Raw genomic sequence first — 14562 nt, 5'->3', positions numbered from 1 at the left:
GGGAAAACGTTTGCCAACAGTCCCTTTGCTACACAGTTATATTTTTGTTATACAGGGACGATATTTTTATCATTTAAAAACATATATGGTGTGGGAGAGGGTTGTTTATGTAAATTTAGTAGCTCAGAAAACAAAACAGGGGCACGCTGTTCTCCTGGGTTATGAGGGTTTACTCCAACCCCCCTAGAAGAGCTTCTTCATTTCTCTAAAATCCAGTCCCCAGCAAAAAAATGCTTATATTTTTTGTAACTGCAAGGAGAACCGTGCAGACAAGAAACTCTAACACAGCAGAAAGTTGCTTTCATTTCTCATTTTGCTTTTGCAATCTATGACTTGCTGTTCATAGCTTCAAGTTGAACAAGACCAGAGATACCCTCACTGCTTGAAGCATCTCTCCATTCTCCCTCTGCAACTGCATTAACACAAAATAAAGTTTCCTAAGGCTTGTCCAGGTCAGATCTTTGCTGTTCCAACCTAAGTACAACACGCAAACACGTTGCGGTGGGCTGAACAATGCCAGGATTTCGCTGCGGATTTAGGGAGGGTGTGACTAGTTTAGAACAGACAAACCAATGTCCCCAAAGAAAAACATGTGGCTGAGATTAAAAGAGAAAATTTCAAAACATAAAAGGAGTTAAAAATACTAAGCAAAAAACCCAGAGAGCTGGGAAAACTAAAACTGAAATCAAAGTTGCACCAGGACTAACTAGCTGGTGGTCTTCCTCCAAAATCCTCCTCATCCTTGATGCTTAACACTCAGCAATGCCAAAGCACCAGCTCCCCCAATATAAATAAATCGGATCTAACTGAGCTCAACTTCACGTTTCTTAAAAATTAATAAAATGTAACAGTGTCAACATTCTTACTAGTGAAAAATCTGCCTGGTCGCTAAAGCGATATTTTACATTTACAAGAAAACAGTGTTATAATATCACTGAGACCAATGAATTTTTACTCCTGGTTATAAAAAGCAGCATTTTGAAATGTAACTGAGTAAAACTAGCTGCTTGTCTTCAGGATTTTTGTACAGAGGCTGAAAGAGTAACTTCAATTCTTAAATTCACTTCTAAAACACCAAACAATTTGTTTCACAAATTAAGAGGTAAAATCTGACTCGATACCAAATTCCACCAAGCTCTAGATAACTACAGCCCCTTGAAAAGGATAAATGCTGTTTGTCTTCAAGCCATTTGCCCAGGGCAAGTGTTACATTACGGGTTTTCTGACCTAAACGTTACACAGCTAAACAGTATTTAGTTATGTTGAACTAACTGCTGTTTTCCCCCCACCACGTCCTCTGCAGGGAATACTTGGCACAATGGGCTTGCTGGTTTTTAGGACCCATCTAGGATGGATATCAAGGATATCTGAAATGCCCCTGGATATATTTGGCACTGAATAGGAAGGTTCACTGGTTATGGATGTGTGGCTATGAGTGCTACGACAACAGGAGCTCATCTGAACCAAGGAGCAGCTTGAGAAGTCACACTGTTCTCAAGACGGACAGAATCACAGAATCAATCAGGTTGGAAGAGCCCTCTGGGATCATCGAGTCAAACCATTGCCCTGACACCACCATGGCAACTAGACCAGGGCACTAAGTGCCATGTCCAGGCTTTTCTTAAACACCTCCAGAGATGGTGACTCCACCACCTCCCTGGGCAGCCCCTTCCAATGCCTAATGACCCTTGCTGAGAAGAAATGCTTCCTAATGGCCAACCTGAACCTCCCCTGGCCAAGCATGAGGCTGTGTCCTCTTGTCCTAGCGCTGGTTGCCTGGGAGAAGAGGCTGACTCCCACTTCACTACAACCTCCCTTCAGGTAGCTGTAGACTGCAATAAGGTCACCTCTGAGCCTCCTCTTCTCCAGGCTAAACACCCCCAGCTCCCTCAGCCATTCCTCGGAGGTCAGACCCTCCAGACCCTTCACCAGCTTGGTCGCCCTCCTCTGGTCTCGCTCCAACACCTCAACATCTTTCTTGAAGTGCGGGGCCCAGAACTGGACACAGGATTCAAGGTGTGGCCTCACCAGTGCCCAGTACAGAGGGACGATCCCTTCCCTAGCCCAGCTGGCTACACTACTCCTAATAGAGGCCAGGATGCCATTGGCCTTCTTGGCCACCTGGGCACACTGCTGGCTCATGTTTAGCCGCCTGTCCATCAGCACCCCCAGGGCTCTTTCCACTGGGCCGCTCTCTAGCCACTCTTCCCCCAGCCTGTAGCGCTGCAGGGGGTTGTTGTGGCCCAAGTGTAAGACCCGGCACTTGTTCTTGTTGAACCTCACGCCGTTGGTCTCGGCCCATCGATCCAACCTGTCCAGATCCCTCTGTAGGGCCTTCCTACCCTCCAGCAGATCGACACTCCCACCCAGCTTGGTGTCACCTGCAAATTCACTGAGGGCGCACTCAATCCCTACGTCTAGATCATCTATAAAGATATTGAACAGCACCGGCCCCAGAACTGAGCCCTGGGGAACACCGCTAGTGACCGGCCAAACAAAAATAAACCCAAACCCCCAAAACCAATGACAAAAAAACAGCAGCAGGAAACAAACTTTTCAGCAAAGAAAATTACGGTTTACTTAACTAGCTTTTGCCTTTATTTTAGGAAAGGCAACCAAAAATCCATCCAGATGAAGTTACAAGGACCAGTGGTAAGCACGAGGAGTAGCGATAAACACCGAGTTTATACAGCTGCTGCCAACACGCTGTATAATGGCCATTCCCTAAAAGCAACGCTTAAAAAGCTTGCTACTTACACAGCACACAATATATTTACCCTTGGCTTGTCTGTCGACTACTTTTCCCCTGACACTTCACATGCTTATTGCAAAATAAAGTCTCTTATAAGAGTATAATATTACAACCAAGCAAGACATACACATTTAGTAAGTGAAATTAAGGCCCCAGTACTTTTTGTTTTTTTTTTTTCCAACTACTCAGACTCTTCCCCTAAACTATCAGAATATGAACGATTCAAACAGCAAAGTAAAGACTTACTCAAGGCTTTGCCCTCAGCTTGGGCAGACTAAGCTGACTTAGCTGAGCCCCACCTAGAAGCGGCAGCGTGCTGTAGCTGTGATTTTAAACCCGAGCTGAGCACGCAGGAGAGCTGACGTTACCTGACCTGAAGTGTTCCAGCTGCTCACCTGAATCCAGCTCCAGCCCCCACGCACCTGAACTCGGCTTACCTGGGCCAGCAGAGTTCAAGAAGCCTTTTCTCAGAGGCATCCCCTTCCTCCTGCCTCGTATCCCCACCCTCCTCTCTTGCGCTTGGGCAATTGCATGGCGGAAAAACTGCTCCTTTCCTGGTTTTCCGCCGGGCTGGGCGGCCGGAGCAGCCGGCTGAGCAGTCACACAAGCATCAGCAAGTCCTTCCCCTTTCGGTGGCAGCAACGAGTTGTCAGAGCGGCTCGGCTGCGTGTTGAAACCGTACCTCAAGTTTCCTAATCTGCCTTTCTATTTTTAACCAGAGTCATTTCCCCCACCTTCTTTGCCGTGCAGACAGCTGCAGAAAGCAGCTGGAGAGAACCGAATGCTCCATCAGGCCAATTTTCCTGGCAAAAAAATCATCCACAGGCCAGGGGTAAGTGCACAAGGGGCAGCAGAGACACTCTCAAACGCTACCCTGAACCCATGGCTCAAGGTTGAGCCACTGAGAGCAGCCCTGAGGAGAAGAACTTGGGGGTGATGGTTGATGAGAAGCTCACCATGAGCCGGCAACGTGTGCTGGCAGCCCAGAAAGCCAACTGTGTCCTGGGCTGCATCCCCAGCAGCGTGGCCAGCAGGGCGAGGGAGGGGATTCTGCCCCTCTGCTCTGCTCTCGTGAGACCCCCCCTGCAGTGCTGCGTCCAGCTCTGGGGGCATCAACAGAAGAAGGACACGGAGCTGTTGGAGCGAGTCCAGAGGAGGCCACGGAGATGCTCAGAGGGCTGGAGCCCCTCTGCTATGGAGACAGGCTGAGAGAGTTGGGGCTGCTCAGCCTGGAGAAGAGAAGGCTCTGGGGAGAGCTTCTAGCACCTTCCAGTACCTGAAGGGGCTACAGGAAAGCTGGAGAGGGGCTTTGTACAAGGGCATGGAGTGATGGAATGAGGGGGAATGGTTTTAAACTGAAAGAGGGGAGATTGAGATGAGATATTGGGAAGAAATTCTTTGCTGTGAGGGTGGTGAGGCCCTGGCCCAGGTTGCCCAGAGAAGCTGTGGCTGCCCCCTCCCTGGCAGTGTTCAAGGCCAGGTTGGATGGGGCTTGGAGCAACCTGGTCTGGTGGAAGGTGTCCCTGCCTGTGGCAGGGGGGTTGGAACTGATGATCTAGGTTTGGCTATCTCCTCCTTCAGACACTTGGTGTTACACAGACACATGGCGAACCCTGAATTCTCTCCTCAAGTGGCAGAACAGCTTTAAAAAGATAATGTGCAGCAGCCCTGTAAAGTCAGCCAAGCAAAAAGGGCACTTTCCTGAGCAGCAGGAGCAGTTCTGAGCTTTCACAGGTGGTTGGAAACTCAGGGACACAGCACACAGGCTGTGCAAAATGTCGAGCCACATGGAACGGCATGAAGCAAGATTTTGGGTTTGTGGTTTTTTTTTTAAAGTGAGGTCCAGGTTTTTGAGCTGCGCTCTCAAAGGTCTTATTAGGACCAGGCATCTCCAGGGAGAAAACTGAAAATCTCCTCGTTGGAGCACGCAGACCTTTGGCATAAGACAGCTGGACTGAGAGCTCAGCACCTAAACAGCTTGGGGAGGGCAAGGCACACCGCCCACGCTGATTCAGGGAGCTTAAGAGTTGAGCTGGAAGTTTTGAGTCATGCTCTTGGATGTGGACAACTAGAATAGCTTAAGCCCTTCCTGAGCTAAACCCTTTCCCTTTTGTTGAAGTAACTGCTGCAAACATCATAAATCACAGAATCACAGAATCAATGAAGTTGGAAGAGACCTCTGGGATCACCGAGTCCAACCATTGCCCTGACACCACCATGGCAACTAGACCAGGGCACTAAGTGCCATGTCCAGGCTTTTCTTAAACCCCTCCAGAGATGATGACTCCACCACCTCCCTGGGCAGCCCCTTCCAATGGCTAATGACCCTTGCTGAGAAGAAATGCTTCCTAATGGCCAACCTGAACCTCCCCTGGCGAAGCTTGAGGCTGTGTCCTCTTGTCCTGTCACTAGTTGCCTGAATGAAGCGACTTCTGCTGTTCTCCATATAACGTGTTTTCATATGCTACGTATTTTCTATATTTCAGGTTCCACAAAATAGGCTTATTGCAAACACGATCGATCAAAACTTAAAACAAATGCAGTCAGGACTCTACAGATTGTAAGCATCAAATGCCTCAGAGAAATCCACTTCTTACGTGCCTACAGAAACAGAAGTCAGGCACAACAGAAGTCTGGTGTGATTTAAGCACAGCAAGACCCCCAGCAAATCTCCCCAGCTCAAGCAGATTTGAATCACAGGATCCCATGACACAAAGCTGCTGAGTGAAACAGCCACAAACTCATTTAAAATTAAGTTTCATTAATGAGTTACGGTATTTACAGATAGGTAAGCAGCAGAAACCGATGTGATTTGGCAATTGCCATGCTGCTGCTGGGGCCAGGGGAGAGAAACCCCACCACGAACACAACGGCCCGTATCCACACGCAGCACAGGTGGTAGGTGGGTCTGAGAAGCTCTTCCCCACTACACGCACCAGCAACAGCCCAGAAAAGCACACGGCTCTTGTCGGTTTGTGGATAACCACACATCTTAGCTGCCCTTTTCTGTGAAACTCTTCCTGGCCTCGAGTTACTTCGATGAAGATTTGAAACACTGATTCCCCCCCACCCAAAACTGCTTCAGAGCTCAGGTTTCTTGCTCACATGAAATAAAAGCAGCATTCACCTACGGTTCCTCCTGCATGACAGCAATGCACAAGCTGATCCCACCAAGCAGCACAGAATCACAGAATCATGAATGGCTTGGGTTGGAAGGGACCTTAAAGATCATCTAGTTCCAACCCCCCTGCCATGGGCACGGACACCTTCCACTAGACCAGGTTGCTCCAAGCCCCATCCAACTTGGCCTTGAACACTGCCAGGGAGGGGGCAGCCACAGCTTCTCTGGGCAACCTGGACCAGGGTCTCACCACCCTCACAGCAAAGAATTTCTTCCTCAGATCTCATCTCAATCTCCCCTCTGTCAGTTTAAAACCATTCCCCCTTGTCCTGTCACTCCTTGCCCTTGTAAAAAGCCCCTCTCCAGCTTTCCTGTAGCCCCTTCAGGTACTGGAAGGTGCTAGAAGGTCTCCCCGGAGCCTTTTCTTCTCCAGGCTGAACAGACCCAACTCTCTCAGCCTGTCTCCATAGGAGAGATGCTCCAACCCTCTCGTCATCTCTGTGGCCTCCTCTGGACTCGCTCCAACAGCTCCATGTCCTTCTTATGATGGGGCCCCAGAGCTGGACGCAGCACTGCAGGGGGGTCTCACGAGAGCGGAGCAGAGGGGCAGAATCCCCTCCCTCGCCCTGCTGGCCACGCTGCTGGGGATGCAGCCCAGGACACAGGTGGCTTTCTGGGCTGCAAGTGCACGTTGCCGGCTCATGGTGAGCTTCTCGTCACCCATCACCCCAAGCCCTTCTCCTCAGGGCTCCTCTCAATCCATTCTCCACCCAGCCTGTGTTTGTGCTTGGGACTGCCCCTACCCACAGCATGGCATGCTGTGTTTTCCCCCTCTGCCTTAGTTTGAGCTCTGCTCTCTTAGGAAAGTGCTTTATTCTTTGTGCACGGGGAAGAGGTCCTCTCCCATCCTTAATCCACTGCACTACATCACTTTATTAACCAGTAGAGAAACCACGACAGCAGCAAACACCCACGCACGAAACCAAGATGTGCAAGCAACTTCCCTTCTTACCTCCTGGAAAAAGGGAGTTTCAGGGCTGAGAAACCTCTTTCGCAGCTTTTACGAGCACCGGGACCGTGTGTTAATGATTTACCTGACAGTGCTGTAAGCAGATATTTGATAAGAGTGTGTTTTGTTATGGTCTGCCTTCCTGCCTTCGCCTGCATAAGCAAAACAACTCACAAATGAAGTAGGGAAGGTGTTACTTGACAGGACATGAAGAAATTCATGCTCCTCTAAGCTTGCTTACCCCATCTTACTTTTAAAAAAACCCCATTTTTTATATATATATATATACACATGCACATATATACACACACACAGACTAATAACCTGGAGTAGCTCTTCTGTGTGTATACGTGTGTGTGTATATACACAAATATAAAAACACACACACACACAGATGAGCTACTCCAGGCACAGGTTTTTTAGTTTCTTCCCCAAAAGTCAAGTAAAAAAAATTGTTTGCCTCATCACTATAAATCTAGTGGAAAGCTTCCAGATTAAGGCATTCAGTTTAAAAGAGGTTTATGTGGAGAAGAAAAGGCGACTACGCCAGAAAGGCACAAATAGGATCACACACACCACGGAGAGACGCAGCTGTGTGTCTATCTAAGACACAGCTTATGGATAAAGTTATATTCCTCTTTCTGAAGCGCGCTCAGTTCACTGAGAGGATTTCTGTGGTGTCCCCATGACTCAGTGTGTTCCTGTACAAAGGAACACCCAGGGCCACCCTCTACAACTGAAGCATTCACGTTTTTGGGCGGCGAGTGACACCGTGACACACGCGGAGCAGCACAGTCGCATGGCACTGCCTCTTCCTATGTCCAGCCGCCAAAAAAACTCACATAAAGTCTAAAATACATTCTTGCTCTTGTTGTTTCAAATAAATACTTGCTGCAACTGCCCTGGGGAGATCTGACAGCAATTACGGAGGGGGTTAGGGGTGGGGAGAGGTGTCCAGGATGGCAAAAGGGACAGCAGCTTGTCCCTGATTTTAATTTGTGCAAGCAAGTGCCACCGCCACGCCGCATAACTCAGATTACCTTGTACTGGTGTGCTGCAAACACAACCTCCAAACCTAGAAACCACAGAGAGATGCCACCGTGCCTCAGTGTCCGGCCATGGCAAGAGATGAACCTGTTTGAAGGAAACACGGCGGACCCTGGACACTATCTGGGGGGACAAGACGGGTACTCAGCAGCCAGATAACTGCTGCCCCAGTTGCTGGCAGCCTGGCTGGTTTTAATTTGGAAAAAAAAAAAACCAACAACCCAACAGAGACCACAAGCTTGAAAAAGCTTTGAAAAAGCCAAAAATCCCCAAAAGCCGTATTTTAGATCTTTTTGTATCTGAGCCCTCCTGCTCACTTCCAAAACACAGCCCCTGGCCCTCTACCAGCAGTTGAACACGTCTTTTAACTAAAACGGGATTATCCGGAGCCGGAGAGCTACTCACTCATGGAAATGAAGCGGCAGAGAACAGCAGCCAACTTTTCCTCTTCCCAGCTGCCAGCCAGACACGCCGCTCCCGGCAAGAGACAGCAGCAAGGCCTCTGCAAGCTGAAGCGTTTCACGATCCCTCCGCCGCTTCGGCAGAGCAACTCCCGCACCCGAGGAGCTCGCCGGTGTCTCCTTCGCGAGCCGAACTTCCTTCACATTAAAAGTTGCCTTTCAACTTCTCCGCGTCGTGCGGGGCTTCGCCAGCGCTCCTCTCCCCTCTGCTCGCCAGCCCCACGCTGGAAGCACCTGGAAAAGGGAAAGCAGGAGAGGTGAGCGGTGCACCGGAGGCAACGAAGCCAACGAACGCTCCCCCGCTGCCGCTGCTCCCTCCCCAGCCACGCTGAGTGCGTCAGCAGTGGGTGAGAGGAGGAGACGGAGGAGGAGGAGGGACGGGAGAGCCAGCCGGGCCAGAGGGCTGCAGCTTCCTACAGCAGCCGGTGTAACGTCTCGTGGCAGCTCTGGGTTTTACCAGGAAAATACCAGCTAAAACAGGGGGAAATAAAATCATCCTTTAAATTCAGGTCTATTGATCCCTAATGCGTGTAAGTAACCCAAAGCAAAGCCTTGCCTTAGGATTACTTCTGAAATATTCGAGATGACACTGTGAAGCTGTGGGAGGAAGGATTCATTTTTCCAATATGTATCAATACCAGATGTTAAACCCTACCCTAAATAAAAAAACACCACTCCACAACAAGAAAAGTCATATATCACACAGAATCAATCAGGTTGGAAGAGCCCTCTGGGATCATCGAGTCCAACCATTGCTCTGACACCACCATGGCAACTAGACCACGGCACTAAGTGCCACATCCAGCCCCCTCCCAACCACGCTAAAACCAAAGTGAAACAACAAAATCCCCATCCTTTCGATGAAGTTTTTGGCCACACGCCACTGCCGCCACCAGCAGCAGAGTCCCTGGGTAGGCAGCATCACCCGTCCCCAAGGGCACACATCCAGCCTTTGTCCCCAAAGACACACCAAGGACTGGAAACACACAGGACCGAGGAAGGCAGCACCTCCTGCACACAAATATGGGGGGTGGCAAAGATGAGTGGGAAAGGAAGGTGTGAAGCATCCCTGGTGAGGACAAGAGGGAGCGGAGGACGTCTACTGGCTGCTCGCCGTGGGACAGCGGGGAGGTCCGTGTAATTGAGTACAAAACCACAGTACAAAGCAGCCTGAAGCCACATGTTGGAAAGAGTGATGGGATGAGCAGTGCTGGCAAAGTATTTGCCAGCAGCTTACATGAGAGCAAGGACTCTGCTGGCTGCTGTAAGCAAAAGAGATACTGTCCAGGAGTGAAGTCAGAGGTGTATGAAGTGGCCTGCTCCCACTCCATGGATGAAATAATGTGGATAAGGAAGGAAAAAAAAAAGAGAAAGACAGAAACCAGCAGAATCACAGAATCAACCAGGTTGGAAGAGACCTCTGGGATCATCGAGTCCAACCGTTGCCCTGACACCACCATGGCAACTAGACCAGGGCACTAAGTGCCATGTCCAGTCTTTTCTTAAACACATCCAGAGATGAACTCCACCCCAGGAGATGAGCCTGTTACCAGTAACACTGAGGAATCTGCAGAGCCCCATCGAAGAAAACACAGGGTGAAAAAGTCTTTTCAGAAGCTGCACACAGAAATCCCTCCATACTAATCTTGTCATAGAGAAAATAAGTATTTTTAAGGAGTAGTTGGTTTGGGTTTTTTTAGTAGATACATGCTCCTGGGCACGGCCCACCAGTCCTTGCTCCTAACACATGCAGACAGCCAGGTATCAAATAGAAGAACGTGTTCACCATCAGCTCCTTCCCAAAGTCCAGAAGCCAAAAATATCCACGGGTTTGTCACCAACCTGGTGAGGAAAGGGGTGGGGAGAAAGTTTTGATGAAAGACTCTGAACATCAAGTTGTACGTCTGCAAGCACCAACTCAAGGAGAACACAGCGAGCACCTCGTGTCAGTGAGCCCAGCCAACTCCCCTGCCTTTAATTAATTTTAAAGAGTCTTTTGTCTTAAAGATAAACAAAAAAAAGCACTTAGCTTAAATGGTCCAACTTGCCCCTTTCTCAAATAGCTTTTTCCCTAATTTATGAATTAAAACCCACATAGGCTCGTTCTCCTTTTCCTGCAGATCATGGGAGCTGGCAGACCCCAGCTCAAGTGAACCATCAGGTCTCCTTTTTCATAGCTCTTTTAGGAAGGATTGTAACAGTTCAGCTGTATCTCCAGCAGGCTGGAGAGTGAAGTCCAAGTCAGTCCATTTTATTTTAAATCTGAGGAGAGATAAGAAGTGTGGATTAGCCACTAGTGAGCTCCCTACGCCTTTTTTCCAGCAGTCTTTTAGTAATTGAGCTCCATAACACTCAATAGATCACACAGAATCAACCAGGTTGGAAGAGACCTCTGGGATCATCGAGTCCAACCATTGCCCTGACACCACCATGGCAACTAGACCAGGGCACTAAGTGCCATGTCCAGGCTTTTCTTAAACACCTCCAGAGATGGTGACTCCACCACCTCCCTGGGCAGCCCCTTCCAATGGCTAATGACCCTTGCTGAGAAGAAATGCTTCCTAATGTCCAACCTGACCCTCCCCTGGCCAAGCTTGAGGCTGTGTCCTCTTGTCCTATCACTGGTTGCCTGGGAGAAGAGGCCGACTCCCACTTCACTACAACCTCCCTTCAAGCAGTTGTAGACTGCACTAAGGTCACCTCTGAGCCTCCTCTTCTCCAGGCTAAACACCCCCAGCTCCCTCAGCCGTTCCTCTGAGGTCAGACCCTCCAGACCCTTCACCAGCTTGGTCGCCCTCCTCTGCACTCGCTCCAACACCTCAACATCTTTCTTGAAGTGCGGGGCCCAGAACTGGACACAGGATTCAAGGTGCGGCCTCACCAGTGCCGAGTACAGAGGGATGATCACTTCCCTCTGTGCAGATGCATCTGCCCAACCTCGTCCCACTTTATAGGAGAGATCCTGGAGTAGAACTGGTAATTACTCATTACCTAAAGATTTCTTAGATGTAATTCAATCAGTACCAGTTCTGTAAATTCCTCCCACTGAGCATATATAAGAGGAATTGAAGGATTAATTAGAAGACACGCTACAGGCCGTGGATTCCTGGTTATGTAGATGACACTCATGTCTACTTTGGGCCAACACACACCTCATGGGACAGCAGAAGTCACCTGGTGACAACAGAGGCAAACAACTCACTTCTGACAATAAAAATGCGTTCATATTTGAGAAAAACGCTCTTTTATTACTCCAGCAGATCTTATCTTCGCAATTTTTTCCCTCAGTGATCCACGACTGTACGGGTTCAGTGACCTCAAGGCACGTAACAAAGCCTGCCCTGTTTTCCCAGGAGTGAGGTGGGGCAGAAGGGAGAAGAGAAGACGATTTGATGAGTATTACAGGTAATTAAAAGTGAGCTTTGGGAACACCTTTTCAACATGTTTAATCATTACGTATTTAAATACTGCATGTGTCCAGACAGATACAATCTAATACCCTCTAAAGCCCTAAACAAATAAAAAAGAAACATACTTAAGGAGCTTTTCCAAAGCACTTGCAAAGGGGGTTTTTTTTGTCTCCTACACACTTCGTCCAGGACATATTTAGCCTAAGGGCTAAAACGGAGGACAGCCTGAACGGATTACATCATTTTCTTTCTATAGGACTGAACATCTGGCAGTACTGCTCTCGGTTAAGCGGCTGTTGCTCTGCTTCATCTCCACCTTCCTGCATCATGCTTCAATATGAGGATGAAGATCACCACAAAAATGCCTGAAGAAGAGAGATGGCCACCGAGTGTTGACCTGTTTGGTTCTTTCCCGATCAGGACATGAGCTTTGTGACACAACACTAGATTTGAGGTTGACTGCTGGCGCTAAAGAGCTACTACCGAGCTTCAGCACTAACGTTCCTTGGTGGTTCAAGCACCACATGCACTGGCAGGAGAGCACCCTTCCAAAAGCCTTGCTGGGGAAAGGTCTTCCTTGCCTCGACAGCTCAAACCTGCCTAAACATCAAATAAAGTCAGAGTAAGCAGATTATATTGTTACCTTTTCCCTTGCCCATCAGTAAAGAAACTATATCTTAGCAGATGAAATCCAGCACTGAAGGTGAGAAGTGAAGTCTAGTGCAAGTAGAAAAACCCTACTCATTCACACCACCAAGCAAACTCAACCCCAAGGCCCAAGCACCACCACCCAGATGAATGAAAATACCAATGACACTACCTCAAACTGAGCTGCAGGCACAGCCGAGAAGCAAAAAGCATGAAGATGTAAAAATGTTTTGGTATAAAAAGAGGAAGGAAGCCTGAGTCAGAGATATGAAGAAATAAATAAAAATGAAGTTTAAAAGCAACTGATACACACAGAGGAGCTTTACCTTCTCCCACCTCTAGAGACGCCATAAAATAGGTGACAATTTTTGAAGCGATGCATTTCTCTCTCCTTCAGTTAGCAAGCAGCTCTCCTTCCAATGCAAGGCTTTAACGAAGGAATGACGCACTTGCCTTTTCAGGAAGCATTTTTACAGGACCCAGCAGGGAGGCAGGTGGCTTGCTGGCTACTGAGGACCACTACCAACGAGTCCAAAGACTGATTACTGATTTCTATCTAGGATTAACACCTGCCAGCGAGCATATCATAGAATCATAGAATCACAGAATGGTTTGGGTTGGAAGGGACCTTAAAGACCATCTAGTTCCAACCCCCCCGCCACAAGCAGGGACACCTTCCACCAGACCAGGTTGCTCCAAGCCCCATCCAACCTGGCCTTGAACACTGCCAGGGATGGGGCAGCCACAGCTTCTCTGGGCAACCTTGGCCAGTGTCTCACCACCCTCACAGTAAAGAATTTCTTCCTCATATCTCATCTAAATCTCCCCTCTTTCAGTTTAAAACCATCCCTCCTCGTCCTGTCACTCCATGCCTTTGTCAAAAGTCCCTCTGCAGCTTTCCTGTAGCCCCTTCAGGTACTGGAAGGTGCTAGAAGGTCTCCCTGGAGCCGCCTTCTTCTCCAGGCTGAACAGCCCCAACTCTCTCAGCCTGTCTTCATAGGAGATATGTTCACCACATGAACAATACAATATCACAAAAACCTTTTAAGCTTTTTTTTGGGGGGTCTTTTTGTCTTTTTTTCCTTCAAGTAGCCTGACTCTGGTCACTGATACATCAGAAAACATGTGCTACAGGAGTGTTAAAAAGCTAGCCTGACTTCTGTTTGCTTCAAAACACTTAAAAACACCATGTTCAACAACAACTTGAGGACAAGTTTGCAAAAATTCTTCAAAATATATAGCCCATTCTCTTCAGAGCAAAGCTCTTTGGTCTCAACTACGATGTGACTACCTGTTCCTGTGTGAAGCATTAGCTATCGCACTGAATTAATATTTGCTGTAAGCGTCAAACCCTCCACTTAGCATTTAGTACCACAACACGCTGAACAACCCATGCCACTCTCAAATTGCTGCTTATGACTCTTTCAGCTCTTTCACCCCCCCAAAACAAGTGACCTAGTTTACGGCAAACTCGCTGTGCAATCTGTAACGCAGATCTCTCCAGAGATGCTCTGAATGCAACAAATCCTCTTGCTTATTATTTAGATCAAGCTTAATATTTCTTCCAGCTCCGAGGTGTGTTTTTTTTTAACCACTTTTCTTAAGCTGAAATGTCGTTGTAAAGAAAACACAAAATTGAAGACATTGCAAAGTCCTGAACAGCTTTAGCAGAGACCTTTCAGCTTTATGATCCACAGAATCACACAATCAACCAGGTTGGAAGAGCCCTCTGGGATCATCGAGTCCAACCATTGCCCTGACACCACCATGGCAACTAGACCATGGCACTAAGTGCCATGTCCAGGCTTTTCTTAAACACCTCCAGAGATGGTGACTCCACCACCTCCCTGGGCAGCGCCTTCCAATGGCTAATGACCCTTGCTGAGAAGAAATGCTTCCTAATGTCCAACCTGAACCTCCCCTGGCGAAGCTTGAGGCTGTGTCCTCTTGTCCTATCGCTGGTTGCCCGGGAGAAGAGGCCGACTCCCACTTCACTACAACCACAATCCAGAAATTAAGCATTTTTTATTAAAGATGCAAAAATACTCATCGCTAAAACAAATCTGTTCTGGCCATCAATTCTCCATCCTGTCTTCTGAGGGTTTTTAACCAGC

General features: G+C 48.3%; 1 protein-coding gene across 4 annotated transcripts in view; it reads right to left on the bottom strand.

The window, feature by feature from the left end:
• Nucleotides 1–14562, bottom strand: part of SGMS1 (sphingomyelin synthase 1) — a 129792-nt gene that overhangs the window by 41896 nt on the left and 73334 nt on the right. For 3 of the 4 annotated variants that reach the window (XM_068416572.1, XM_068416570.1, XM_068416573.1), the window contains one exon: nucleotides 8335–8624. The exons of the other annotated variant lie outside the window; for it this stretch is intronic. The gene's annotated coding sequence lies outside the window, so the exon portion shown is untranslated. The remainder of the gene's footprint in view (nucleotides 1–8334; nucleotides 8625–14562) is intronic. 4 annotated transcript variants of the gene reach the window in all.

The sequence above is a fragment of the Nyctibius grandis genome, chromosome 20 (genome assembly GCF_013368605.1).
Source record: "Nyctibius grandis isolate bNycGra1 chromosome 20, bNycGra1.pri, whole genome shotgun sequence".
Classification (NCBI taxonomy): domain Eukaryota; kingdom Metazoa; phylum Chordata; class Aves; order Nyctibiiformes; family Nyctibiidae; genus Nyctibius; species Nyctibius grandis.
The sequence above is the reverse complement of the archived record's forward strand: the minus strand, read 5'-3'. Positions and strand labels throughout refer to the sequence as shown.